This window comes from Ixodes scapularis, unplaced genomic scaffold, assembly GCF_016920785.2.
Source record: "Ixodes scapularis isolate PalLabHiFi unplaced genomic scaffold, ASM1692078v2 PGA_scaffold11__112_contigs__length_91849675, whole genome shotgun sequence".
Lineage (NCBI taxonomy): Eukaryota > Metazoa > Arthropoda > Arachnida > Ixodida > Ixodidae > Ixodes > Ixodes scapularis.
In genome coordinates this window covers 29,992,120-30,018,588 of record NW_024609837.1, presented here as the reverse complement: position 1 = coordinate 30,018,588, position 26,469 = coordinate 29,992,120, and the positions used below count along the sequence as shown (strand labels likewise).

At 46.8% G+C, this 26,469-nt stretch overlaps 1 protein-coding gene across 2 annotated transcripts in view; it reads left to right on the top strand.

Moving 5' to 3' along the window:
• Positions 1 to 26,469, top strand: part of LOC8025057 (cardioacceleratory peptide receptor) — a 222,653-nt gene that overhangs the window by 24,564 nt on the left and 171,620 nt on the right. The gene's annotated exons all lie outside the window — the stretch shown is intronic.

Below are 26,469 nucleotides of genomic sequence, written 5' to 3'. Positions count from 1 at the left end.
AGTTTTCCCAGGGTCGTCTCCCCCGCAAAGAAACCAAGACACCGAACTCTGGACACCTACCGTCATCTATGAGCGACGGAGGCAAGCCACGTATCTGGTTGCCGCCGTCACTCATAGATGGCGGCAGCCTTTCCACTCGGGCTTGCCGACTTGCGGCCGGCCATTACTTTTCATTGTACAGCTCCGCTGGTCTTCCTTCTTCACCAGAATGGAAAAGCTGAAAGTTTTGTTTTCGTATATATATTTCGACCGGGCGGTTTCGTCAATCCGTACTTGCACTGCTTGTAAGTCGTACGAAAGCTGCGGAGTTTCTCTGCAGACATAAAGACACAGATATCTGCGGACATGCGTGTCACAAGCATGCTTGCTGCGTACTTGTGCATGCTTCGGTGATGTCTGCGGACGCAACTTGCGTTTGTTGTTTTGTCGGTTGTGTATGCGTGACGTGATGTTTTTCTCACTTATCGCGGAAAAATTTCACGCTTTGGCCTTATCATTTCGGTAAGAAGTATCGCGGGAAAGAATGGACGCAGTTTGCATGACCGATGGGACAACTGGGACTGCCGTGCGAGTGAGAAGCACCCCTCAGAATGTGTGTACAGGTTGTTTTTTGTGCGACGTGTTAGTGGCGTAACAGCGGTCTAAGGTGTGGCATCGTATATAGTCACGCACTCCCGCCTAATGAACGCACATACTCGAACCTCTCACTTTTTGCTACGGCTATCGCCGGTGCAAGATCGAGGGTCCAAGCAGTTTTTTCGCACGTTGCTTCTCAATGGTTCGTCTCGGGTTCTTCCAGACTCGGAGCTCGAGCTGTCAGTCCACGTCCAAAGAAGCGTTCGTTCATTCGCCTCGTGTGTACCGCCGTTGGCGGCCTTTGCTTCGGGCGAGCGTTCCCGGCCTCACCGTACGGTTTTCTTTTTCTCCCTAAAGACTTTCCCATTTCCCGCTCTTGAGGAACACACGGGAGAACCTTGACGCTGACGGAAGCACCGGGAGGAAAAAAAATATAAGAAAACTGATTGGCTATAGACTGCTGCGCAGATGGCCCAGACTGGTGTCTATAGAAATAAGACGTACAATGATAGACAGAAGCGATTGCGGGAGCGCCTTAGCGAGACGCACAAAGTAAAAAAGTATTCAACAGATTCACCATCATAAGCAATTCACCGTCATTACATATTTTACTCGAAGACCCGCCGGCGAAAAACCCGGGAGTGAGGAAACGAAGCAACTTTTTCCACGTTGCTCCTCCGACTCCGCTCGGGTTCTTCCAGCGGAGCTCTAGCTGTCATCCCACGCCAGTACATAATAAATATACTAAGAAAATAAAACCACCTTCGCAACGTTAACGCGATACTTAAACACTGTAATTTAATTTCAGGGTTCAGAAAGGCAGGGGGCAGTAGCTGCTGAAAATAAACTAGTTTGATTTACCGAAATAATGTGGTCAGGTAGTGAATGCATTTCAGTCATATAATGATAATGGTAATAAAGACATTTCATCCAAAGATTGTGAACGAAAAAATATCACTTAATTCACAATAATTGTCAAGACGAAAAAAATACGGTGAGGAGGTGATAGACCCTCATCGTGAAAGAGAAGGCAATGATTACAAACAACGTCAAATAGATTTTTTTTTTTTTACAAATGGTTGACTTTGGTGTGTTTGGTCCCCTTTTGGTGATAAATTCACGTGGGTCATGCGCGTTATTTTTTGACACGAGTCGAAATATTTTACACGAGGCTTTAGCTACTAAAGCCACCCTTACAATTAAAAAAAATTATACAAAAGGCGTGTTTCTTTCTGTATGACGGTCCTCTCAAGCTGGTCGTACAAAATCTCTCGGTATGCATGTTGGAAGCTTGCATATGTGCGAAGCAAATATGTGATTCAAACACGCATGGGGATCTGTGGCCGGATGTATTAGCGCAAACAACAGCTCTGAACATCTGGAGCCAAAAGCTTGCGCTGCGCGAACCAGCCATCTTTGGTTCTATTCCCCCCCCCCCCCCCCCCCCCCCCCCCCCCTGCCCGTGTCGACGATCATGGTGTCGGCGCGCGGTCGTACAACAGCGCGATAAAGAACCCAAGCTGTATAGCGGCCGTACTGCACTTGCGACATTTCTGGACTATACACAGCTGAGACACCGTGACGCGCATATAGGCTGACTAACTTCCGGCTGTCTAAATATACGCGCAACAGAATTACAAACATGCTGCGAAGATGCTTGAGGAGGCGTGTTTCGCAGACATTTCTCTCAACATATCTGCGGAGAAACTCCGTGTCTCTGGCACGATGTTTTGAGCAGTGGGGCCACAGTTTTATAGGCTAGTGTCCTAGATGAGCGCTTTCCACTGAGCTATTGGTTTTGACAACGATTCAATTCTAGAAAAGAAAGAGATACAGAGAAAGAGAGAAGAGAGAGAAAAAGAGTGAGAGTGAGAGAGAGAGATTTAACTCCACCACACAGGAACGCAGGCATAAACGCGCAGAAGAAGACGCGAATAACCAGTAATCGCTGCAGTGCACCCGCCGTCTACTGCATTATTTTGTTTTAATTTTATTTATTCGGCGTTTTGTTCGATCCTCAGCCGCGTCGTCTGCAGCATTGCGATGGCCGACCGTGATGTATAGCCGTTCGGCGGTTCGGAGCGCAACAAAGAGAGCCTAGATGTAAGGAAGCGAGCAACTCGAAGCCTTCGCAATTTAATGGCGGACTCCTGCGTAGATCGGTCTTAAGCGCGCGTACGTTGCATCGTTGCGTGGCCAGAAAAAAATCGGTCGGGGAGGCGGTGGAGCTTGTTCCCAAAACACCCCTTAGATAGAAAAAAAAAATCCTTAGCGTCGAATTTTTCCCGCGCCCGCAAAGGAGGCTAACATGGGGCACGGATTGGGCAGGAGTGCCGAGCCGTCGATCGGCCGAGACCTGTTTTTTAACATGTAAACACAACAAGAACAAAAAACAAACAAAAGAACACGAGTTTTAGTTGAACGTTGTCACCGGAGTCGTGTCCATTCAATGACCTACTGTGACGCGCGGCTGTAGGGTTTCTTTCTTTTTTTATTCAGCTAGGCGGTGTTGCTCTCGCAGATGATCCACACTGTCGTCGCCTCGTCGCAGCTTGTATCGCAAACGCGGCTCATATATACACCGCGTGACGGCGATGGAGCAGTCGGAAACACTCCGCGATCTGGGCACACCGCAGCGCAACTGCGCTGGTGGTGGTGTCGCCTCCGAACGCTTCGCGACAAGGACGGAACAAAAGCGGCATGCTCGTTTATCCGTCCTTCTTTGTTTCCTTGCACGGTGGTCGTGTCTGGTGCCGACTGCCGACGAAAAAGCTTCCGGCACTTCCCCGGCAGCCACTTGGAAAATAAGACGAACAACTCAAAACGTTTTTTTTTTCTTTTTGTGGCGATTTTAAATGGTTTTATCGAAGATCGTTCGGTCGATGAACTGGCGACAAGATGGAAGACTTTGAGATGTACGCACTTTTGCGTTTAAAGAAGCCAATCGATTTACGATTTTCTTTTTATTAGTTGGGTTATAGTTACTTTTTAGGAAATCTGAAGCGTTTAATCTCACGGAAAACACGTGGGGCAGTGAATAGCTTCAATACCGTTAAACAAGATGGCTTAGCGAAACATAAGTTTAGAACTAAATAAAGAGATCCCTTCTGTGACAACTGAAAATGGTTAAAAAAATGCTCAGTATAACACTTTTCGCGCGCCTAGTGCGTTTGTTTACGCTCCAGATTCACCCAAGTGTTTTTGTTTTCCCCCAAACCTCAACCATGCACGGCGTGCGCTCAAATCTTCGAGCGTCGTCTATATACGCGTTTGTTACGTTGTTCATTGATTGACATTCCGATGAGCCAAATACCGTGTCTCTTCTCCGGTGTATGGGCAGTGTGACAGCGAAGGAGAGCGAGCGTTAAAAAAAACTATGCCTTTGGCGCATCGGAAGGCAAGGAGGGAGCCGTCGATCTAATAACAACATAGAGAACGCCCAGGGAACGCGCGACGACGAGAGAGTAAAAACGCGCGTCGTTTTTGGCTAAAATCGAGGGGAAAACAAAAGCACGTGGACGCATTTGGGGGAGCAAACAAACGCGTGAGATGCTCAAGATGAAGACGAACTGCTCAGAAGTAACGCTCAGAACGAGCACAAACGTTAATAATTAAAGCGACGACCAGGCATCATTTTTTTTGTTTAACCGTGAGAAATTTGTTGTAATTGTCTATTTGTAATAAAAAAAAAAAAAGAACAGGTGGATATGAAGAGGTTTTTCTTCCAGAAATGGGAGCAGACTTTTTTGTTCTTGCAGGGAGACGGGAAAAAGGGGAAAGCGACGAATAAAACGCGTGAATAAGTTATAGTTAGGTGGACGGGAGTAGAAAAAGAGGGAGCAAACTGTAGAATAGAGTGCTCCCTGGACGCAGAGAGTAATTGGGTGAGAAGTGTGTCTGGGTTTGATGCTCACAATTTAGTGCGTCATTTGAAGTCGCACAAAAAATGCATAGCGAATTGCTAGGCAATTGTGTTGGATACGTGAAGTGTTCTAGCATCACGTGCGTTTAGCGATACTCTTTGTTTCCAGACGCCTACGCTCATGTCACTCTTCATAAGATAGTTTAACGCGTACCATTCAAGGAACAACTTCATAGTTGTTCCTCGAATGACGCAATGCTACTGCTAATCGGGGCTGATAAACCTGGAGATCTTCCAGAGTCTTCCATACTACCGAGCTCCTCTCCCTCAGCGTGCACAGGTGGTCGAGCTCCTCCTTGGCTACCTCTCTGGTCATGTGACCTCCCCATTAGCCAATCAGCGTCGAGCACCTCACTCCTCCTCTCCCATCTGTCAACCAATCAGTGTTGAACCTCGCGGCCACGTTTTTATCCAGGCTTCGCTTTATCTGACCTCCACAAAATGCCGAACACATTGCCAAACAACGGTTCACGTTGAACAGTTTAGTTAAGGGGCTGCTACACATTCATTTGCCTCCTAAACTGGCGTTTTTTTGTTATTTTTTTTGCCTGATTTAGAGACGGATAATTTGTTTAAGTGGGTTTGGTGAGAGGTTGAAAACAACTTCCCTCAATGCATTCCGACAACAGTAGCGTAGCCTTACTAGCTATTGTCATCTGATCGCTCTATTAAAGTTTAAGACAAAAAATATTAAAAGCTGGTAAGGGTCGTGTTACCCTTGACGGCCGAACAATACTTCTACAGAGAGTAATCAAATGCTCATTCCGCCAACTTTTGTTAATATCTTCTTTACTTCTAACCCTCAAGTGCAAGGTAGGCCCTGCTTCAAACATACCGATTAAGTTGTGCCTGTAGGCGTGTATCGCCGGACGGTCCTCATCCGCGTGATTGTGACACTTCTCCTTCTAGCCTTTCTAGTCCACCATATGAATAGAGCGAAAAAACTAACTTTTTGTAAATAAAAAAGGAAATTGTAATAGTAAAAAAAAAATCGAGTTAAGCTACACCACGCAATCGCATTCGGAAAATGGAGATGCTCACGTGCGACACATTGAGTTCAAAATCCGATTTCAGGTTTGCGTCAATCGTGGATTGCAAAGCCGGATTCCGTCATTGTCCTTTTTTTGCGTTCCGGACTTGCTCGCCTGAAGCGTCGTTTGCCGTTTCGCGCTTTGGGGGGATTTCGAAGTGCTTTCAGAGCCCGGAAAATTGCCTTTGTGTCCAAAGCTGCGTTTGCGTAGTTGTGCGAGGCCTTCGATAAGTCGGAGTCCTCATCCCGCGACTGGTGCCTTTGTTGTTGTTGTTATGCCCGAATCCCACTAAAGCGACAAACAGAAACAAACGTCAGCGACAAAAGCCTCGAACCAGCGTCTTTCGCGATTCGACAGGCTTTTTGTAGAATAAAGGAGGCTATGTTCAAATACGAGCATCATGCACGCGAGGGTATCTTTGGCAGGCTTGCAATCCCTCGTGCTTATCTTCAAAAGCACCGAACGACTAAACGCCTGCCAAAGGTACCATCGCGAGCATGCTGCATGGGTTTGAGGCTTGCCCTGTCGTTTGTTTCTGTTTGTCGTTCTAGTGGGACTCCGGCATTAGCGCTGAGGGAATATAGGAAGGTGAAAAAGAGTCATTCCTGTACTCGCTCGGGGTGAATTTCTCGCTGCAGCGGTGGTTTTAACTGGACGAAATGTTACGACAAGGTCAACGTGTCCGCCTAAACTCGGCGCCAGATGATGAAAGAACACCCAGCGAGCAAGAAGAAGGCCGCATTTCGATTCGAGATGAAACGCGAACACCGACACTGGGAGCGACCCCTGAGAATCAATCAATCAGTCAATCAGTCGTAGCCTTGGTCATCGAACATCCGGCAAACTTTACTGGAAGCATAGCAAAAACGTTTGCAACTTTATTTTAGCTTTCACCAGGGGCCTCCAAACGTGTTGGCTAAGGGGTCGGATTGGGGGCGTGTCGCAATCTGGAGGACCGGAAAGCGGATAAGACAACATAAATGAGCAAATATTAAATATGTAAGCGTATGTAAGCATTTACAATAACTTAAAAAAAAATATAAGGTGGATGAATACTTACGCTTTATTGTTAAATGAAATATGTCGCTAATCACGACATTCCAGGATAATTGTGACCCAGAAAACTCACCAGGCATACACCAAAGCACATTGCAACTTTCACATGTTTAGCTAGGGCAGAACACTAATAAAAATAGAAAATCGGATTATGACAACATGCAATATAGGATTATGACAGAGGGCACTAAGCATGATATACCTGGCGTTCGCAAAAACATCGAACCCTGTTTTTCGTACCGCACAAATAAACTATAGACGTCCCAGAGAGCTCAATCTTCGTCAGAGAGTAGCCCCAGCCGTTGAGCAATATGCCAAAGTTTCAGCGCCAACCGTTATCTTATTCAAAAGTTATATGCTTTTGCGATAAAAGTTAACAGTTAGTGTTGAAACTTCGGCATCTTGCTCGAACAGCTGGGGCTACGTTCTGACGAAATTTGAGCTCTCTGCGATGTCTAGTTTATTTTTGGAGTGTCAAAAACGGGGTTCCATTTTCTCGAGTACGCCCGGTACATAAAAAAAAAGCAAAGTGATGTTATCGTAGTTACACAGGCACGAGGCAAGGAACGTGTATGAATAATGATGTTGGTGATTGGTACGATAAATAAATCGGCGAGAGTATCTGCGGTTCGATGCAATTTTGACTTTTTTTTTTTTTATATATTGGTTTGCTCTCTTGGTGCGCGTCGCGGCGGCGTTTTTACGCGTGTCTATTTTTACATTTCGGGCCGTGAGATGGGCGTCACTGTATAAATATTGCTGTCACCCGCGAGAGGCCGCGGAACGCCTCCGCGGGCCGGATACGGCCCGTGGACCGGGGTTTGAAGACCCCTAATACACAACGCGGTAAACAAAAAAAAAAAAAAAGAAAAAAAAAGAAAAAGAGGTGTTTGGACAGCGCCGCCTCGCCATAGAACAAGCGTCCCGAAGGTTTGGTCACATTTCTGTCAAACGCCGCGGATTGGATATCATGACCATATATTTTGTTTCCTCATATGTCTTAGCACGATACATACACACACACACACGCGTTCGCGCGCACACACGCACACACATGCACACCCACACACGCACGCGCACACACAGGTATATGCACAGACACTCGCGCGCACACGCACGCACATACGTAGACGCACGCGCACACACAAGTTTATGCACATATACTTGCGCGCACACGCACGTACATACGTACGCGCACGAGCACAAACACACACTCGTAGACAGGCGCTAAACGAGCAAGTCACTGGGTCTTACTTCTTGATGATTGCTTTAGCAATGATAGAAGGCGCACGGAGTCATAAAGAACACCATGACGTTGCGTTTTTTTAGCGCTGTTCGATTGATCCCATCAGCAGCGTTGGCGGTGGCCGGAACTAAGGTGAAACAAAGTATATGACCTCAAGGATCCGTCCTTATTCGTGCACACGTTTTCAAGACCACTCGGTGCGATAGCGCGCCTGCGTCCCTAAAGGCTTTGTTACACTCCGACGTTGAGCGCAGCGAGTAGCGCAAAACGTGCGCCTTTCATTGCCCGGCGAGTGGGAACTTGACATCTGCGACCAATCAGCGTCTGTGTGCGCTGTATGTGCTACACTCTAAAAAAATGCCAGTCCGTCTACTTTCTTGCACAACAGTCGGAGAGCCAATCACCGCAAATTAAGGAGGCAGCTCAGCGAATGACGATGCCAAAACATATGTTTACACCAAAAAAACGCAGTCTGAGTTGTGACATTGAGCAATGCAAAACGTCACGCTTGCATTGCTTAATGTCACGACTCAGACCGACTTTTTACAGCGGAGCTGTTAAGGGCTAGTTTCCCCGGTATCGTGTCCGCCAGCAAACAAATGATGACACAGAACTCTGGACAGCTACCGCCACCTATGAGCGACGGCGGCAACCTTTCGAGCCTTTCCACTTTGGGTTGACGACTTGCGGCCGGCCATTACTAAGTTCATTCCCACCAAGTATAGCTTCGCTGGTCTTCATTCTTCACCAAAGTGGAAAGGCTGAAAGATTTTTTTGGTCTAAGCATATGTTTCGTCATCGTCATTCGCTGCGCTGCCTCCGTAAATTGTGGTGATTGGCTCTCCGAGTGTTGTCCGGGAAAGTAGACTCACGGACGTTTTTTTAGAGTGTGCGCTTAGCGGAGGCTTGTACCAACACTGCCCCCACCGGGATGTGCGCCGATCCCGAGCGAGCTTTTCCCACCTTGGCTGGCCTTGTTCAGACACCTCTGTTTTCTGCCACCGTATTTTACGCCCGTACTTTTCCGCGACGACTTTTCGGAGAGCCAATGGCTGTATCTACGGAGCAATATATGCCGAATAAGCAAGTTAAAAAGTATATATAGACACAAAAAAAGTCTGCGCTGTGAAATTTCGCGTGACACTAGGCATGCACGTGAAAGAGCGCAGACTCATAATACTTCGGCTTTTTTTTTTACTACTTTTCTCCGTAACGGCCGTACACCCAAGCGAAAATCCAACCAAAATTGGGCGAAACATGTAAAGAACACCCGAAACTTTTTTTACGTTATATTTACGTTTTTTTCTAGAATCGCGAGTATTTATTTCACGTAAATTGAAAATATGGGTTCGTTAAAGCGCGTCTGCAATTTCTGTACGACACATAAACACGCGTACTTTTTTTCTTTTCGAGTAGATAGTGTGAAATGTTTGTGTCGTGTTCTAAACTTTTGCGATTTGTATTTATTGTTTGACTGCATACGTTTTTTGAGCCTTAGAAGAAAGCTTCTCTCTCATAAAAAAAAATGAAGAAAGGTTTGATAGAATCCAGTATTATAAAAAAAATATTGCATAAAAAAGAGTACTAAAATTATTTGCAACTTTTTTTTTTTTTTGGGGGGGGGGGGGGGGGGGTGAGGGGGGATAAAGGAACATACAAAATGGACAAAATTTATGCTTGTTCTACGCATCCAGTTTTATTGGAATTCTCATTGAAATGAAAGTAAATTTTATAAATAAATTGACTCAGTCAACCCTAAAAAAGGAATCGCTAAGCCGATAAAACCTAAGTTTTAACCAAAAAAAGGCACATAATAAAAAAAAAAAAAAAAAAAAAATTGGAAGCACGCTCAATCGTTCCTCTATGCACTTCCAGTGAAAAAAAAAACCAAAACAGCAGTCAAGTGCTCGCTGAAGTGGAGCGCCCCTAGTTGAAGGAAAACCTAAGAGCTTCAAACAAAGCCGAAGCTCGGATTGCTCACCGCCTTTGTACACTGTAGGCGGTCAATCGGCGGCCACTTTAGCAACGGCAGCGTGGGAAACGAAAGATAACAGTTCCCTCTTTGCCCCAAGCACACTGGCGGTCAATCAATCTCAACCAACGTCCACAAAAAAAGGAAGAACTGCAAAAAAATAGACATATACCGCAAAAACATAACGAGAAAGCGAACCCCAAAGGGCTATCGGGAGCCACTTCTTTTTCTGCAATGTCATCGTCGCCTCGGTTCAATCGACCTCGTCTTTCAGACGCGGCAAGCCGGTCCTCCCTTCACTCCTAAGCTGACAGTGCGTTGGAAGCTGTGTCCTTGTTCGACCAACCGTACGTCTGGCCTTAGCCACGTGATCGTGCTCTCGTCCGCGTCTTAGGAAACGCTCGTGGAGTAAGTCAACATGCCGATTGCGTTACTTCGATTGGTGCGCTTTTATTGACGTCACGTCGCTCGTTGACGGAGAGAGAGATAAAGAATAAGGGACCTAAAGGCGTTTTAACGCTTTCCGGGTAAGCAAATCTCGGCTAAAGGCTAGTGCATAAATTACAGGTCTGCTTACCTAAGCCTCTGTCCCCGCCCTCTACAAGCTTTTCCGTACACTCTAAGAAAGGCCTGCACGTTTATTACCCGCAAAACACTGGAAAGAGCCAATCTCTGCGATCTACGAGATCAGCTGAGCGAATGATGAGGCGGAATTCATCCGTTTAGACCTAAAAATTGCATTTTTACCTAAAAACGCAATTTTTAGGTAAAAACGCTTTGCATTGCGTTTTTACCTATAAACGCAATGCAAAGCGTCATGCTTGCATTGCGTAATGCCACAGCGCAGACTTAATTTTTAAGTCTAAACGGATGTTCCGACTCATCATTCGCTGAGCTGATTTGATAGATCACAGAGATTGACTCTTCTAGTGTTTTGCGGGTAAGTAGACGCTCAGGCTTTTCTTAGATTCTATACACCTCCCGTACGGGGGTCAGGTGACGAAAGGGAGTTGGTCGTTGATTGGTCCGGCAAGCGCGTAGCTCCCACCGCACTGTCAGCGGAGGGGTGAACGAGGTACAGCCTCGAGGAGTACGACACGAAGTGAAAGAACGATCAATTGCCCTCTCGCGTGTGACGTCACTGGATTCGAGCACCGGCTGACGAAGATATATGCCTCAGCAAATTGCATCCGAACCACTGCTCGAGCCATTGTTCTTCGTCTCTCTTTTTTCTTTATTCGTGTATCGTTTCCACACACATTCACCAAGCGGCCCCAGAACTTAGCCGGGGAAATGGTTGAACTTCGTCTAGCAAGTTGCGTCGAAAATTCAAACCTGTTGCACAGAAACCTTTAACGTCACAAAAAAAAAAAAAAAAATAATACACGGTGGACGTGTTGTATGCTATGCATCTTATTAAATATCCGCAGCCAATGAAATTGCGCCATTGGTTGAAAAGAACGGTCAAATAGCCAATGAGGAAGCAAGAAGCCTAAACATAATGAGGAAGATTGTGAAGCCACGCTCTCCATTTCTCGAGAGCTTGTTCGGCGGAGGCAATTCAGCTGTGACGCGCCATCAAACTCGGCGACTTCCCGGATGTGCTAACACTAGGTGAATTTCGTGAGTCCTCTGCCTATTTCGTTTTTAACATTTGGAGAATCTCTATTCGCCTATTGTGCAGCCGCTTGTTATCAATTATGGGTTCACTAGGTGGAGCGTGCCAAGTCGGCCGAACTTAACCGAATTATTTCCGGTTAAAGTCGTAATTGGATTTTTCGATCGTTCGGATTATAACAGTATTAGTTTTGGTTTTAAAAGACGCTTATTCAAGCGAGAAACGAAACAGGGAACTGTTAAAAAAATAACGAAGTAAAAATTTAACTTGCCGTATGTTTAGCGAATCCACCCGATGAAACAAAGCAACGTATAAGCCATGAAAGAGAGAGAAAGAGAGAGAGAGAGAGAAAAGAAGTTAACCGAACGAACCAAGATGGAAAGTGAAAAAACGGAGCAGTTGTGTCATAATCATTAAGCTTAGAGTCGACAGTCTTAAAAGGCCATATTTTGAGGCATTATGAGCCCATAAATTCCCATTCGAGTAAACACGGGCCGTGAACGAGGCTAGCGGCTTCACGTGGACAGCGTTGTCGTACTTGTTGCCTTTAGAGTGTGTAGCGTGCCGTAATAAACGCGACGAGCGTTTCTGTAGGAAAAAAAGAAAAAAGATGAACGATACAGTGAGAGTAAAGTACAATAAGCTGTTACTCTTCGTGGAAATTTCTAATGAGCACGCTCGTTAAGCGAGGTGAAAACAGCGGGCCTTCCGGAACGGATGCACTCTGTGCGTTACACGAATTTGAATACTTTCACGTCGCGGCGGCTGTACAAATGCTTGGTCACACGGCGATGGTACATCTGTTTTTCCTGTCAACTTGTCACCATTAAGGGCCATTAACGACGACGTAATGAAAACGGTACTGTTCTCTGGTTCTAGGATAACAGTTTGGTCTAAAAGGGTGGGGTAGATGATGTTAGTAAGGTTGCTCGATGAGCGTAATACTTGACAAGGTGTGGCAAAAGTACATTAAAAGCAACTTTTTTGTTTTAACGAAATGTTTTTTGTAGCATATAAACGTTATTTTATTTTTAATTGTTTCCTCAGAGACACCGACCGAGGCGTTTTTCCAATTGTTCGTTGCGGTGCTCAGAGGCTTCTGCTGGAATGCGTTTCCCGTTGTTGGCTATGTTCTTGTGGATGTAATCCAAAGTATCATAACAGCGTCCTTTCAAGTAGTTATTTTTACCCTGGAGATTAAAGAGAGGTATCAGGAATCGGGATCAGGTGAATAGTCAGAATGAAAGCAAAGGAACGTTTTTTTTTTTGTTTTTTTTTTTTTTTTTTGCGTAGAGACGTGTTGACGGAGTTTGCTCTGCGACATGGGGAGTAGTCGTGGTGCGGCGGCATCCAAGTGCGAGCGATGACTGGTCGCACACGTGAAGCCCTCTTCGGGTGAGACATTCAATGATTTCCAGATCGAAAGGTTTGATCGACAGTTTGTTCCCCGGAGTAATGCATTCCCCGTGGACAGTCACCCTAACCGTGGGGCAAACAAGCGGGCATCGATTCGATTTCGAACATTTCCCAAACTTGGCCTCTGTGAACGCCTGTACAATGCAACGTTCGCAATGCATTCGCTGGAACAAACACACACACACACATACACATGTACACACACGCGCACACACACGCGCGCGCACACACACACACACGAACACACACACACACACAAAAAAAAAGCTCTCTCTTTCACTCGCCCTTAGCACAACTGGCCGGCGAAAGATTTCCGCAGGCGCGCGTGTGCCGAGGCGACGTGTCGGCCAGTATATAGTCGGACAGCAAGGAGCTTACTCGACCGCTTTAGCAAATTATATGCTCACGTGACAGCTTTACAAATGCTGGGCGTGGCGCGCTTCCAGCATCTCAATATATCGCTGGGCAGCCAATAAGCTGGCAACATTCGCAGATAAAAAAAAAATGAAACGAAAAGTCGCAGCATTATTTACGAAGCAAAGAACGTGAACACAGGAACACTCTGGGTACCTCGAGTTGTCGCTGACTCTAGTAATTTGTGTTCACGATTGCGATCACGTTTCAGCAAGAGCGATCAGCTGACACTAACTATCTTCCTCGGTGAACCATCCTCTGTTGACTTGGTTGCTTTGCGGACCGTCGACAATTTCAAAGAGAGTATAGTCGGCTCTCTCTCCTTAGAAGAACCCCGTACATATGGCCGGTTTATCGCTCCATCGAGTTGGCGGTTCACCGTGGGTCAACGTTTCAAGCCGCGCGGTCGCAGTTTAATACATCGCACAAAAACAATCTGCAGATATTATCCGAAGCGTGCTTCTTCCTTGTATAGCGGTCCTGTCAGATTGGTCATAGAAAAAGTGTCGCCAGACATCAATCGAAGCGTACAAATGTACGAAGAAAGCATGCCTCGAACATTCTTGAGGCGTGTCCGCGGATATTTCTCTCATCATGTCCGCGGAGACACTCCGTGTATTTTTGTACCACGTACGAGCGGCGGGGCTGCGGTTTGAGCGTGCGTGAAGGGCAGGCCACGACAGAACGGGGCAATTAGCTCCGCCAGTTCCGCTCGAAGGGATTATTTCCGAACTAACGCGCCCATATTCCCGTATTCCGTTGTCATCCTTTCGACGCTAATGGCTGGCAAACGTTCGGCGCGAACACGTCCGCTTCGCCGTGACTCGGAGAACGGCGAACGCCGCGGCCCCTGTCAGCCTATCAGCGCGCCGGATCGAAGCATGTGACAGCTGTCACGTGAGTCTTTCCGTCGCCCCGATTGGCTGGAGGGTGCCCGCATCGACCCCTCTTTGCCAGGTTATATGGTGAAGCGAACTACGGCACGCAGTGGGGAGCGTTTTTCGAGTGCGCCGTGCTTCAACGGGGGCTTTTACTGAGGGTGAGTGAGAGAGTGAGAGGGAGACAGCGGGTTTTCTTAATCTTTAGAGTAACATCTCTCTCCTACCTCCCTTTTGTTCCCCCGGCTCATTAGGCAAATGAAATGTCTCGCTGTTCGAAGCGGGCAGATAGAAGGTCTCCAGGGGACAGAAAGTACTAAAAAACAAAACTACGAAATGACGAGCATAAATAGAAAGGAACGGGGTTTCTGACGTTGCGAGCCCACTAATCTGGGCTTAAAAAAGACTCTTTTTTATGTTTTGTTTTGTGTTCTCGTAGGTTAACACGGGCTTCTATTAATTCCGCTTGTTTACCGTGCCAAAAGTTTGCTCGATAAGCCGTGAACCCACGTCGCTGCTACCCTCGTGTCGTTCCGCATTCAAAGTAATTTGGAGCACAGACTTTTTTTTTTTTGTTCACTCTGACAGAGCGTCGTTTGTTGGGAGACATCTTCTCCGCGGAGCACCGAGAGAGACCATCGCCACGATTCGCCTATGGATCTCGGCGAACGGTGCAGCCCAGATTATGTTTGTATTTCTAGCGAACAATAGGATACTCAGTTTCACACCATGGGGCCCTAATCTGGACACTTGGCGGAAAAGTCGGCGAGAAATTCGGCGGCTATGATTGGCCGGCGCCAAGGTCAAGTGTGGCGTTGGCCAGTCGCGGCCGCCAAATTTCTCGCCGTCGTTTTCGCCAAGCGTCCAGCTTAGGGCCCCAGGTCCGAACGCTGCCGACGCTTTGATTCGATTGAGTAAATCAAGTAGCTCCAAAATGGCAGCGTCAAGGCGCTCCTCGTGTTCCGCGGGCGTTCGCTATCGCCGGCTAAACCGGTTACGCGCGGAGAAAAGCGCAGTGTCAAGGCGTATTCGCCGCACGCGATTGCCGCGGATGGTGTAAACGCACAAAGACGGCAAGCGCCATGACGATTCACTTTTGGCGCGGCTTGGATTGGCTCCACTTGGATAGTAGCGCCGGAATAGCCGGAGAGCCAGTCACAGCCGTTCGACGACTAAGGTAAGCGAGCGGTGCATCCCGGAGGAGGTTTTATGAGCGGAAAATAAACGCGATTTCCACCGGTACACCGAACACTGTGAACGTGTCTCTCGGGCACGTGTACGATGCGTTCGGAACAAAGTCGTTTAAAAAATACCGGCGAATTGGCGCGCTTCAAGGATGAACGTGCGCAGAGTTCGAGGTCACCGACCCGATACGCCGATTCTTTAATGGAGTTTGTGACGAAGGCCGTTGAAGTGACCGTGAAAGCTGGAGTGTTAGGTACGTTTGTATCAAGTGCTATAACAAGCCCAAAGTCTCAAACGGAGACATTAGGGAGCTTTCGTAGACCGTGTCCGCTGTCCCACAACGCTCTCTGCAACCCCCTACGATACTCGGAACTCTACAGTCAAGGCCACTGGCGCGCAGGCGCAGTACGGTATTTTGGCCCTCGTATGGTTCACCTCGTAGATTCCGTGCGGTACTCCGGGGGGAGAGGAGCGCGTCTTATTTGAGTTTTGAACGAATGTACGACTCGAGCGAGTCCTCGAACGAGCATAACACGAAATGTGGCAGGGCATCCCTCTTGCGACGGCAACTGCCAACTTCGCAAAAGGAGCTGCGATTTGCAACTGGACTATGAAAGCGGAGTTCTAGCGTTTTATCACGCGCGAGTGACGGTCCTATACAAGCGTCTGTCAGCGTCTGTCAATGTGCGGTAAAAAGCGACAGAGAAGACTTAAAGAAATAAATAAATATGCTGTCGTTTCCACTTTTATGGTTTTTTTTATTATTATTTTTTTTTGCGTGGTATCCGCGAGCATGATGAGAGAGCATTGTGAAGCACAAGTAAAACGTGACCTAAATTTATTCTCTTTGGCAGGCCAGGTGCATTGCAAAACTTGAGAGCTACTTGCCTTTCGAGGCGAAAGGACGGGAACATGCTTCGACAAATTTAATACGAGCCGAACGCCCGATCGCCTCCATCTAAATGGCTCGCAAATTCTCACGTGTGTATAGGTATCTTCCCGGTATAAAACCATGGTTGCAATCACGGCGGTTTCATAATTCACAAACAGGGGCGGATCCAGGTATATTTTGAGGGGGGGGGGGGGGGGGGGTCAGCTAGGTGTTGGTCAGCGTATCATATGTTTAAGACCCCCCCCCCCCCTCCCTTTTCCCGTTTCCACGCCCTAAATTTTTACACATGCAGAAATGAAGAGGGGGGTCAGGACATCCGGACCCCCCCTCTGAATCCGCCCCTGTTCACAAAGCAGCGGGGCGGCTTTTACGAGAACCGACATCTTGATTCAGAATCAACATGGGCAAAAAAAGAAATCGAGCCAGATCGGATCAATATAGTTGATGTAAGACGCTGCTGAAAAGAAGGAACCATGAAACAAAAGCTGTTGTGTTTTTTGTCGTCCAAGTAACTAGAAAAGCAACTCGTTGTTTCGAAATAAAGTAACTCGTTGTTTCGAAATAAAGTAAAGTATTTAGAATCTGTAACAATTTTAAGAAGTTACTAATTGCAGAGGACTTAACGGAGGGCTTAGCACTTTATGCGGAGGGCTTAGCACTTTTTGCGGAGGGCTTAGCGGAAGGCTTAGCAGAGGGCTTATCACTTTAACTTTCTAAAAAGCAAAACAAAAAAATTAGTTACTTTTTTAGTGAGGAACGAGCAACGGAGTTTAGTTACTTTTTCCTAGTAACATGTACATGCCTGCGATGGACCTTCGCGAGGGTCTGGATTTTTATTTAGCGATCTGGCACTTCGTCATCGCACACATGGTCGATGGTTTCTGTGCGCGATCTCTTCCACAGGTCCGTTAAGGCGGGGTCATCTTCGAGGCTCTCCCACGCTTGAATTCTGTGGCTCATTTACAGGCCATCCTGTCCCAAAGTCACCACCATGTCTTGGTGGATGCCTGCCGAAGTTAGGACCTCCCGAACAAAATATTATCACCGAACGTTTTTTTCACTTTTAATGTTCACTTTCATTAAATAAGCAAATTATTAATTATTACTAATACTATTAATATTATTATTATTGTTGCTTGACTGCGCGCATTAGCACCTGCGGAAAACCGCCAAAAAATAATAACGTATAGTGTTTATGCACTACTTTTGCTGGCGTGAATCTTAAGAAGTGCCTTGTGTTATAATAAAGTTTCTTATCTTTCCTTTGAGTCTTTCTGCATCAGGCCGGGAATGTTTTTGGCATATTGAAAATACAAAGCACAAGAGGCACGGGCACGGACATGAAGTAGACAGGACAGCGCTATAATCACAACTGGGGCTTTAATAGAAAACCAAGAAAGGAAAGGAAGAAGTGATAGAAGTTGTATGGAAGAGAAAAAGGACGAAAAAAAAATGAAGTTAAAGAAGTGGGAGTATCATAGCGATTGTAGATATAAATTAATATGCAAAAATATAAAAAAAATATTATTAACGCCTTAAATATATAACTCTTTAGATTACTTCAACACGAATTTAAAGGATGAAGTTTGATATGATCATTCACCTAACTAGAAACCTTCTGACACCTCATGTAAGGTGGTGAATGTATAATAGTCCTTTGTCTGACAGGGACACAGACAAAAATCTTCCTGAACGACCTCACATAGAAAAGGCTACTCTAATATGTGTTTGCGCATTCCAAACTGAAAAAAGGGCGATTGTGAATACCTGTATCTTCGCTGCTTTCGAAAAGTCGTGTGACCACAAGGCGAGACAGAGCTTTGATACACAAGTGGAAAGACTGAAGTCGTCTGGTTATCCCTATACCGTCTTATCTGAAGTTGTCTAAAATATGATTAATTCAAACCAACAAAAAGAAGAAAGAAAACAAGAAAAAGAAAAACGACGTCCAGCAGTTATGCCATACATATACCGCCTATCACATAACATAAAAAGGTGTAACCAAATTTGACATTCCACTAGTGTTTTCGGCACCGGACAAGCCGAAGAGGCTGTGCCCCAAGATCAGTTTACCTCAAAACCAACACGATAATTTCTAAGTGAAGCACAAGCATAAATATATACCATGTCGCAACGGTATAGCATACAAAGCGCCATTCTCCTGAGTGAAAGTTTATGTGGAACAACCTGGCCGGTGTGTGAATACAAGACTGCGGGAAAATGCGACATCTCTCAACTCGTCACCGCCAGGGCATCTCGCAATACACGTCCGTGACTGACACTGCACACCAATCTTCAAAAAGACATAAGTCCTCAGACAGTACCGTGGCAAAAGGTCAAGAGAACTTTACGAGGCGCGGAGATAATCAAGGCTTGTAGTGACGTCTGTGTTAGTGCACCTTCTGTGCCCTTGTCAGACAAAGAACTATTATACCTCCACCGCCCTACATCAGGTATCAGAAGGTTTCTAGTTAGGCGAATGAACATCTCAAACTTCATCCTTCAAAGTCGTGTTGAAATAATGTTGAGTCATTTTTATTATCTTTCATAATAATTTTTCTATTTTTATTTTTTATTTATTTGGACATATTAATTTATATCTACATTTGCTATGATACTCCTACTCCTTTAATTTCTTTCTTTTTTTCGTTCTTCTTGTTTTTTGCATAATTTCTGTCCCTTTTTCCTTCTCTTTCTTAGTTTTCTATTAAAACCACAGTTTTGAGTTGTCTTGTCTACTTCATATCCATGTCTGTTCCTTGCGCTTTATAATTTCCATAAGTTGAACCAACTAGACCACCTCATTATTGTAGAAAGTTTGGGAAGCCACTCGTATGTAGCGCTGAGCAACGAACAGCCATGCCTAGCTGTGGGCATGGAGAAATGCGTCATCTACTTATATCGCTGTCTACATAAAGAATTCAGAATTCGCGAAAAAACGATACTATTACTCGCAGCCTTCAACACACGTGACGTATAAATGTATAGGTTGTCTCCCGGATATACTGTCTTATTTCGGAGTGCCGCTGGCAGAGTTGACATCGAAAAGTGTGTATATGTGTTCAATCGTCCGACGCGCGCCCGCAGGATTCAAATGCGAGGAAGTTGTTTCTTCTCAGTACAGGGTTGCGTTGCGGGAAAGTGGACAAGCGAGGAGCAACGAGAAAGGGCGGACGTGCGGTATCGCCCCGTTTTTCATTGGTCGGAAACACAGGTTGCAGCTGCTATCGTACAAGAGATTTTCATTTCGAAGAAGAGTTCGGTACTCTCACAAGAACAATCGCCTGAAAACAATCGAAAAAAAAAAAAACAAACGTTATGTGATTTGCTGTAACGCAGGTTCGGGAGGAAATATTTCGCAGTTGTGTGGGCTACACGAACCAAAACAAATGAAGCAACGCAAAAAAGGACTACAAGGAGAAATAGAAAACCCGCAGAAAGAAGGCGCTGTTTTCTCATTTAATACTTATACGTGTCCTTTTTTTTAATCCGTTTTTTTTTTAAAATTATAGTTATACCACAACTCGCCCAGCTACACACTTCTGCGTGAATAAACTTTCCCGTAAAATACCGCGCGTCAAAGGTGTGGCTTCGCCGCAGTACAACGCTGGCATGCGGGGAAGTGCACTCAAACTTCGGACGACATGAATTGGTGTAGCCAGAAATTTGATGAAAAACAGCGCGAAACACAAGGACACAGTGTCCTTGTGTCTGCGTGTTTCGAGCTGCTTTTCATCATGAACGCATACCAACTAGCTCAACTGCCTATTCTAGTCAGCCAGAAATATTTCGGAATTTTAGAACACCAGCGTGTACGACGGAGAATCAAATGAAATCATTAGGTTAGTCCTACCAGTCTTTGCAATACTTGTACAGATCTACAGTAACGGCACAATAGCTAGGCTGGACCCCTTTGGTAGTGCAAAAAAGACACAAAAAAACAGCCCCTGGCCGAAGGTGAGTGTTAATTGCACCCATTTTAATTATATTAGGTAGCACGCGGCGATTTTTCGTTAATTTGCCCTAACACAATTACAGGAAATTTTCGACGATGGGTGTTTTCTTTTACTTTTGTTTTTGGGTTGTCGTCCGCTCAGGGATTCAAGCCGCAGTCGCACCGCCATTACGTCGTACAAGAGACACGAATTTTCTCCGCGGACACGCCTCTACCAGGTTCGAATTAAGCAGGTTTGCTTCGTACTCGAATCAAGAACGTTCGAATTAAGTGGGTTTTCTTCACACACGAATCAGGCACGTTCAAATTAAGCGGGTTTGCTTCATGCTCGAATCAAGCACGTTAAATTTAAGCGGGTTTGCTTCATACTGGAATAAATTTCACGTTCGAATTAAGTGGGTTTGCTGTATACTTGAATCAAGCACGTTCGAATTAAGCGGGTTTGCTTCATACTCGAATCAATTTCACGTCCGAATTAAGCGGGTTTGCTGTATACTCGAATCAAGCAGGTTCGGATTAAGCGGGTTTGCTTCACGCTCGAATTAAGCATGTTCGATATAAGCGGGTTTGCATCATACTCGCATTAAGGGCGTTTGCTTCATGCATGCTTCGGACATGTCTACAGAGTGTTTTTTGTTCAATATATGAGCAGTGGGTGTACCGCTTTAGTAAACACGCAAGTTGGCCAGTGAACGGAATAAAAAAATAAAAGAAAACGAGCCGTAAACGAGTGACCCGATAAATGTGGGTCAAGAAACGACTTACCAGCAAACCGGCTTCAAGTCTTGAGACGACATGGCGCCCCCCCCCCCCCCCCCCCCCCCCTCACACACTTCAACCCGTGGAAGGGATGCTACTCTTGTATTTTATGTTTAAGAAAGACGTTACACTTGTAGCTATAATACGGGGCTTAAGCCGCACGTGTTTGCGCCAAGTTGAGCAGATCCGTCACGAACGGATGTCCAGCTTGAATCCCGCCGCGACCTGGATTGGGGTCTATAGCACATACTCTGATGTATTCGGGACGCGGATTAGCGAAACCGGTGTCCTAGGCTCGCTTAGCGGCAGCTCTTGTACCGGTGCCTTCAATTTATGTCGTCAGTGAGCAAGTTAGTTTCGACTAAGCCCGGACTGCTTCGCTCTAAATCCGAACGGAGAGCTACCAAAATGGGAATTGGATTTCCAGAAAAAAGAAAACAAAAACAACAGAAAGGTTGTAATCCGGACTTAACATCGTACAATTAAGACTCCAACGTCAATCGCAGTCTTCGACGAACGTGAAGGTTCCTTCGATCCGGCGTCACCTGAAAGCCGGACTTAGAGGCTCGAACCGTAACATTCGCTGCAGGCGAAAATCCAGCGCTCCCGATTGAGATAAACTTCAACTCGCTGTTTGTGGCGTGCCCAAGTTTTCTTCGAAGTGCAACGCACACTAATCTGGAAACGTACAAGAAAACCTCTGACGTTATGCGACATCACAAGATTAGGTCACGTCACGTGACGCAACGTCATGACGCCACGCCATGGTGTCGTCTGACGCAACAGCATCACGCCATTTGACGTCTGTTTACGTCAAGCGACATCACAAGATTAGGTCATGTCACGTGACGGAACGTCATGACGTCACGCCACGGTGTCCCCTGACGTAACCGCGTCACGCCTCGTGACGTCACGGACAGGGGACCTATTATATCTACTGCAGATTCAGAGCGCATTGTGGATGACGTCACGCTAGCCTTGTACCTGCTCCACGAGTGGTAACTTTAGCGCACATACACGTTTCTCACGCGCTCCAAGTCTTTGCAAAGTCGATAGATACCGCAGTTTTCGACGACACGCTGCAAGTTTCTAATTTGAACCATGTGACTACTTTCACCAATTAAAAAGTTATTTAAAAATATTTTAGTTAATTAAACCTCTTTTCGTCACCATTAGACCCCTATATTATATTCCCCCTGGCCGTACAGCTCACCTGCACAGACTGCATTTGTGTAGCTCTGTCGTTCTTTAAAAAAAAAAAATCTCTAAAGCCTAAAAACATCTTATATGTAAATTTTACTAATCCAAGTATGCCCCAGATGCGCACCCTGAAAATAATTTGCCCGATATATGCGGTAAATTTGGCTGGCCTACTTTTTAGACGGAAGTCGTGCGGCGACTCAAAAGACCGACCAAAACATGTGGAAACTTAGGATTTCCGTCTTATATCTACTTTCGAATACCACAAATTATTTCGCTTCGTTGCTGTGTGTTACAAGACGGGCCCACCAAGAGCGAGAGGCGGGGTTGTAGCGCGAAATAGTTGCTAATCCCGGATCTCATGAGGCGCAAAATTCGCCTCTTTAATTTTTTATGCCATACATTCGAACAAAGATAGCGAGCAGTAAGCAGTTTTGCTACGTCGTTTCGATAACTCCGATCACGATATCCAAGGCTCCCCAGACACCTTTGCGCACGTATCGAATCGTTATCGGAAGTGTCGGGACGACCCACTAAACTCACTGGTCGGCCGCAGCACAGAACGTTTACCGCCTCAGGGTGGCCAGCATTCCGTTCGTATCTCTGTTCTCTGCCCGTGCGGTGGCCTAATACTGTAATACTTATAGATTCACATTAGAGGTATTGTTAGGGTCTAGGGGGTTTATTCTACATAAATTCACTTCACATGAGCTATCGTCCAACCTCAGAGTCATAAGTTACTTCTTCTCACTTGTATCCGACCTGGCGCACGCTCTGCTGTCCCATCGCATTGTACCCCGTGAGCATCCCCACCCCTGCCCGTTTCGATCTGGATGAGCATCGTACCGGCGTGAGGTCGTGTATCACTACTGCCTGGTGCACGTTAAAGACCCTAGGCTAGCGGTTGTACTGCATGGCTAAATTGCTTATGTACAACTGGGAGACTCGTCGCCCTTGGAGGCAGACCAAGTTCTAAACTGTATAAACATACACACAACCCAATTATTATTATTACCCCGTAAGCTACAATGGCCCCGATGTGCCACCCGTTGGGCAGAGCGTGAACTCCGTGCCGAGCACGGTGTGTGGCGCGTGAGCGCCTCTGTTCTTTGCGTGGCTGTCGCACGCACAGCCCGCACCCTCGCAGTATAAAATACCTGTACAGTCAAATCTGCCATGAAACTAAACTATCCGTGTCAAATAAACGTAGAATTTTCCCAAGTAAAAAGCAGAAAGAAAATAACTAAAGCGCGTGCCCTGTAAAGCGTGCTTTTCTGCGCTACGCGTCTTGAAGAGGGAAAGCCAACTTACCGGCGCCGATGCTCAATTTTTTTTTTTTGTCAAAATTACAAAGAGAAAAAATTGGACACCGAAAGGTTTAAGGAACGTCCTGCGCTTCTTAAGCCGTCAGTGACCGTAGTGTACTTTTATCGCAAATTTATACGTATGTGATAAAAAAATAACGAGTAAAATAAATATGGATGTGGTAAGTTTTAACTTTTTTTTAGATAATTAAACGGTTTTAACTGGTTTCCACATAAGCCGCGCTGCAAACAACTAGAAAGAAATTACAGAAAGCGAAGTTTTATGAATGAATGAGACGGAAATATTCGATAGATGGAATTCCCAGTACCTCCGGAGTGAAAAAAAAAAAAAAAAGTTTATCCTTACGGCGAAATGTGAATCCGAATGGCTTAACAAGCAAAGCAACTGACAGTACAACGTGTAAACCTGATTCCTTCGGTTCGTACGCTCGCGCGAGACAAAAGAAGCGAGAGCCGAGATACCCGCACGCAATTTCCGGTCCGTGACGTCACGAGCGGGCGTAAGAAACCGGAACCGGAAACACACTGGGGTTGGCTCCTGTCTTTTCTATTAGCAGCGGCGTGTCGAGGCGGCGAGAGACGCCGGGAGGCCTTTTGATGCGCCTCAGTGGTGCCGGCTCGGGAAGATTCGGAGACGTGTCTCCTAGGGGGGGGGGGGGGGGGGGGAGTTGAATCCAGTGTGTCTAGATTTCAGAGTGCTTCCAACCAGTCTATCGATGTCACGTGGTCTGCGAACCGCGTTTGCAAAACAGTGAGAAACAGAGGCATTGGAAATCAGAGCCCTCCGTGACCCTCAGAGCTGCCGAGCGCTGACGCAAAGGATAGTGAATATACGCAAACGCTATGCGGGAAGAAACTAAGAGAGGGGAGGGGGCGAGAGCGCGGTGGTACGTCAGAATGGTGAGCTCTCGTTTTATGATTAGTGTGTAGACGTAAAACTAGCTGTCTTTGTCTCCACCGCACTCGTCGAACGGGTTCGAACGCTTACGACAAACGCTGGACGCCGGCGACGAGTGCAGTGCAAAAAAAGGCGTGCAAGCTGTTATAGCCTCCGCCATTCTAAAAAGCCTGTCAAATCGCGAAAGAATGTGGCCGCTGTAAAGGGTAAAGGAGATCACAGAAGAGGGCGCTCGCAGGGGCTCTTTCTGGCAGCGCCTAACAAGGCCCCAGTGGTAAAACCAGGAAACAAAAAAGCGCTTCTTTCTTTTTCCTTTTTTTCACTGGAAGGGAGAACATTTTACGTCGAGCCTTCTCTATTGTGGCTTACCCCCCTTTCTCCACTCGCCGGTAGTCTCCATTCTTTTTTTTTCTTTCCTCCGTTGCGGCTTGTTGTTTCACGAAGAGGCCACCGCGCGTATTTTTGGCGCTGGCTGAAGGGTTAACCTAGAGTTCCTGTATATGCTACCTACGGTAGCAGAGTTGCGCACTCAGCCTCGGCGCGTGGCCGTAGCGCCGGGTTTCCCGCACGAGCTGGATGCTTTGCTCCTCACGTGACTAAATTTAGCGAATATCGGCGCCGAGCGCGCCGCCGCGCATAGAAAACAGGAGAGGAGGAAAAGGAGGCGGAAAGTAGGGAAACATACACCGGGGCAAGAGAAACGTCGGCGGAGCGACCGTAAAGGTGGCTTTCTTGCACGCCAACGGATGCTTTGCTCCTCACGTGATTGATCTCGGCGAATAGCGGCGTGGCGGCGCGGGAAAAACAAATGCGCAACTCTGGCTCCCGTAGGGAGCCTATACAGGAACTCTAGGTTAACCCAAAAGTGGCTCTGCGCTACGACATGGGTAACAGTTCGGCGTGCTCCTCGCTTTTTTCAGGCGGACGCGCGCTCAATAGACCGATCTCACCTGCCAGTTTGACTACGCCACCGCTACCGCAATGCATCGAGGAAACTTTAGTCTTTCTGCACGTGCGACAACCCCACTGGAGCTCTGCGCGTGTAGAGTACAAGACGGCGCGAGCCCTCGCATGCACGGCTCTCTGACTCCTGTGAACTAAAGTTATGACGGCATCACGCATGCGGCGAACGCTTACCGCTCATTCACACTAGAAGCGTATCCGCGTTCGCAAAGCGGTTGCGAACGCGGTTGTATAAAGATCCAGTGCAATTGCACGCGCACTTGATGTCATCGAGTTCGCGTGCAATTGCAGTGGATCTTTATACAACCGCGTTCGGAACCGCTTTGCGAACGCGGATCCGCTTCCAGTGTGAATGAGCGGTTAGTGAGCTCGGTGCATTGCTCTGTCGCGCAATTTACGAGCTTTCTAGAATAAAGGAGGCCATGGCTTTGTCGTGTTTTGGCCGTGCTTGCGCGCGCGCGCGCAGTGCACGAGACGTAGAAGCGTTGTCGAAGGTGAGATACTTGCGCAGGAGCCGGGACAACTGAATCTCTTCCCTGCCGTTCCCACCTTGACAGTTGCTATGCGGGGCGCAAATGCGCCTGCTCCTTTTGCAGGGATCGTGTTGACGTCAGAACACTGAGCTCTGATTCCCTCTGACTGAAGGATAATGATTAGAGCTCAAGGCAGCTTGCTTTGAGGTCTGCCCCCTGTCCTTTAAATAGAGCCAATTAGAGCTCGCCGTTTTGACGTCGTCACGACCACTGCAAAAGAAGCAGACGAACTTTCTCTGCTAGCTATGCAAGGAAAAGACGACGATCTTGTATGCTCTGATTAGAGCGAGACTGTGAGCAGAAACAAAGACAGCTCGTCTTTGCGTTCACATATCATTCCAAACTAAGTTCAGTACCTTATCGTCTCCGAGCGCTCTCGTATCTTTTGCTACTACTGTTTCACACTGTATGCGAGCTGCAAGGTGGTGACGAAAGCGTTGGTCGTCTGCGAAAGCCTCAGCTTTCTCCTCGACCCGCAAGAACACAACGCGTACGCACTTGCGACCGGTCTTGCGCAGAGAACGTCCGTCATTAACTCGGAAACGCACTCCGTGGTTTGAGTTCCTCCCTCTCTTACATGAGGGCTCTCTAGTCGGCGCTCGCTCCGCCGTCGGTCCTAATGGGCGCCCC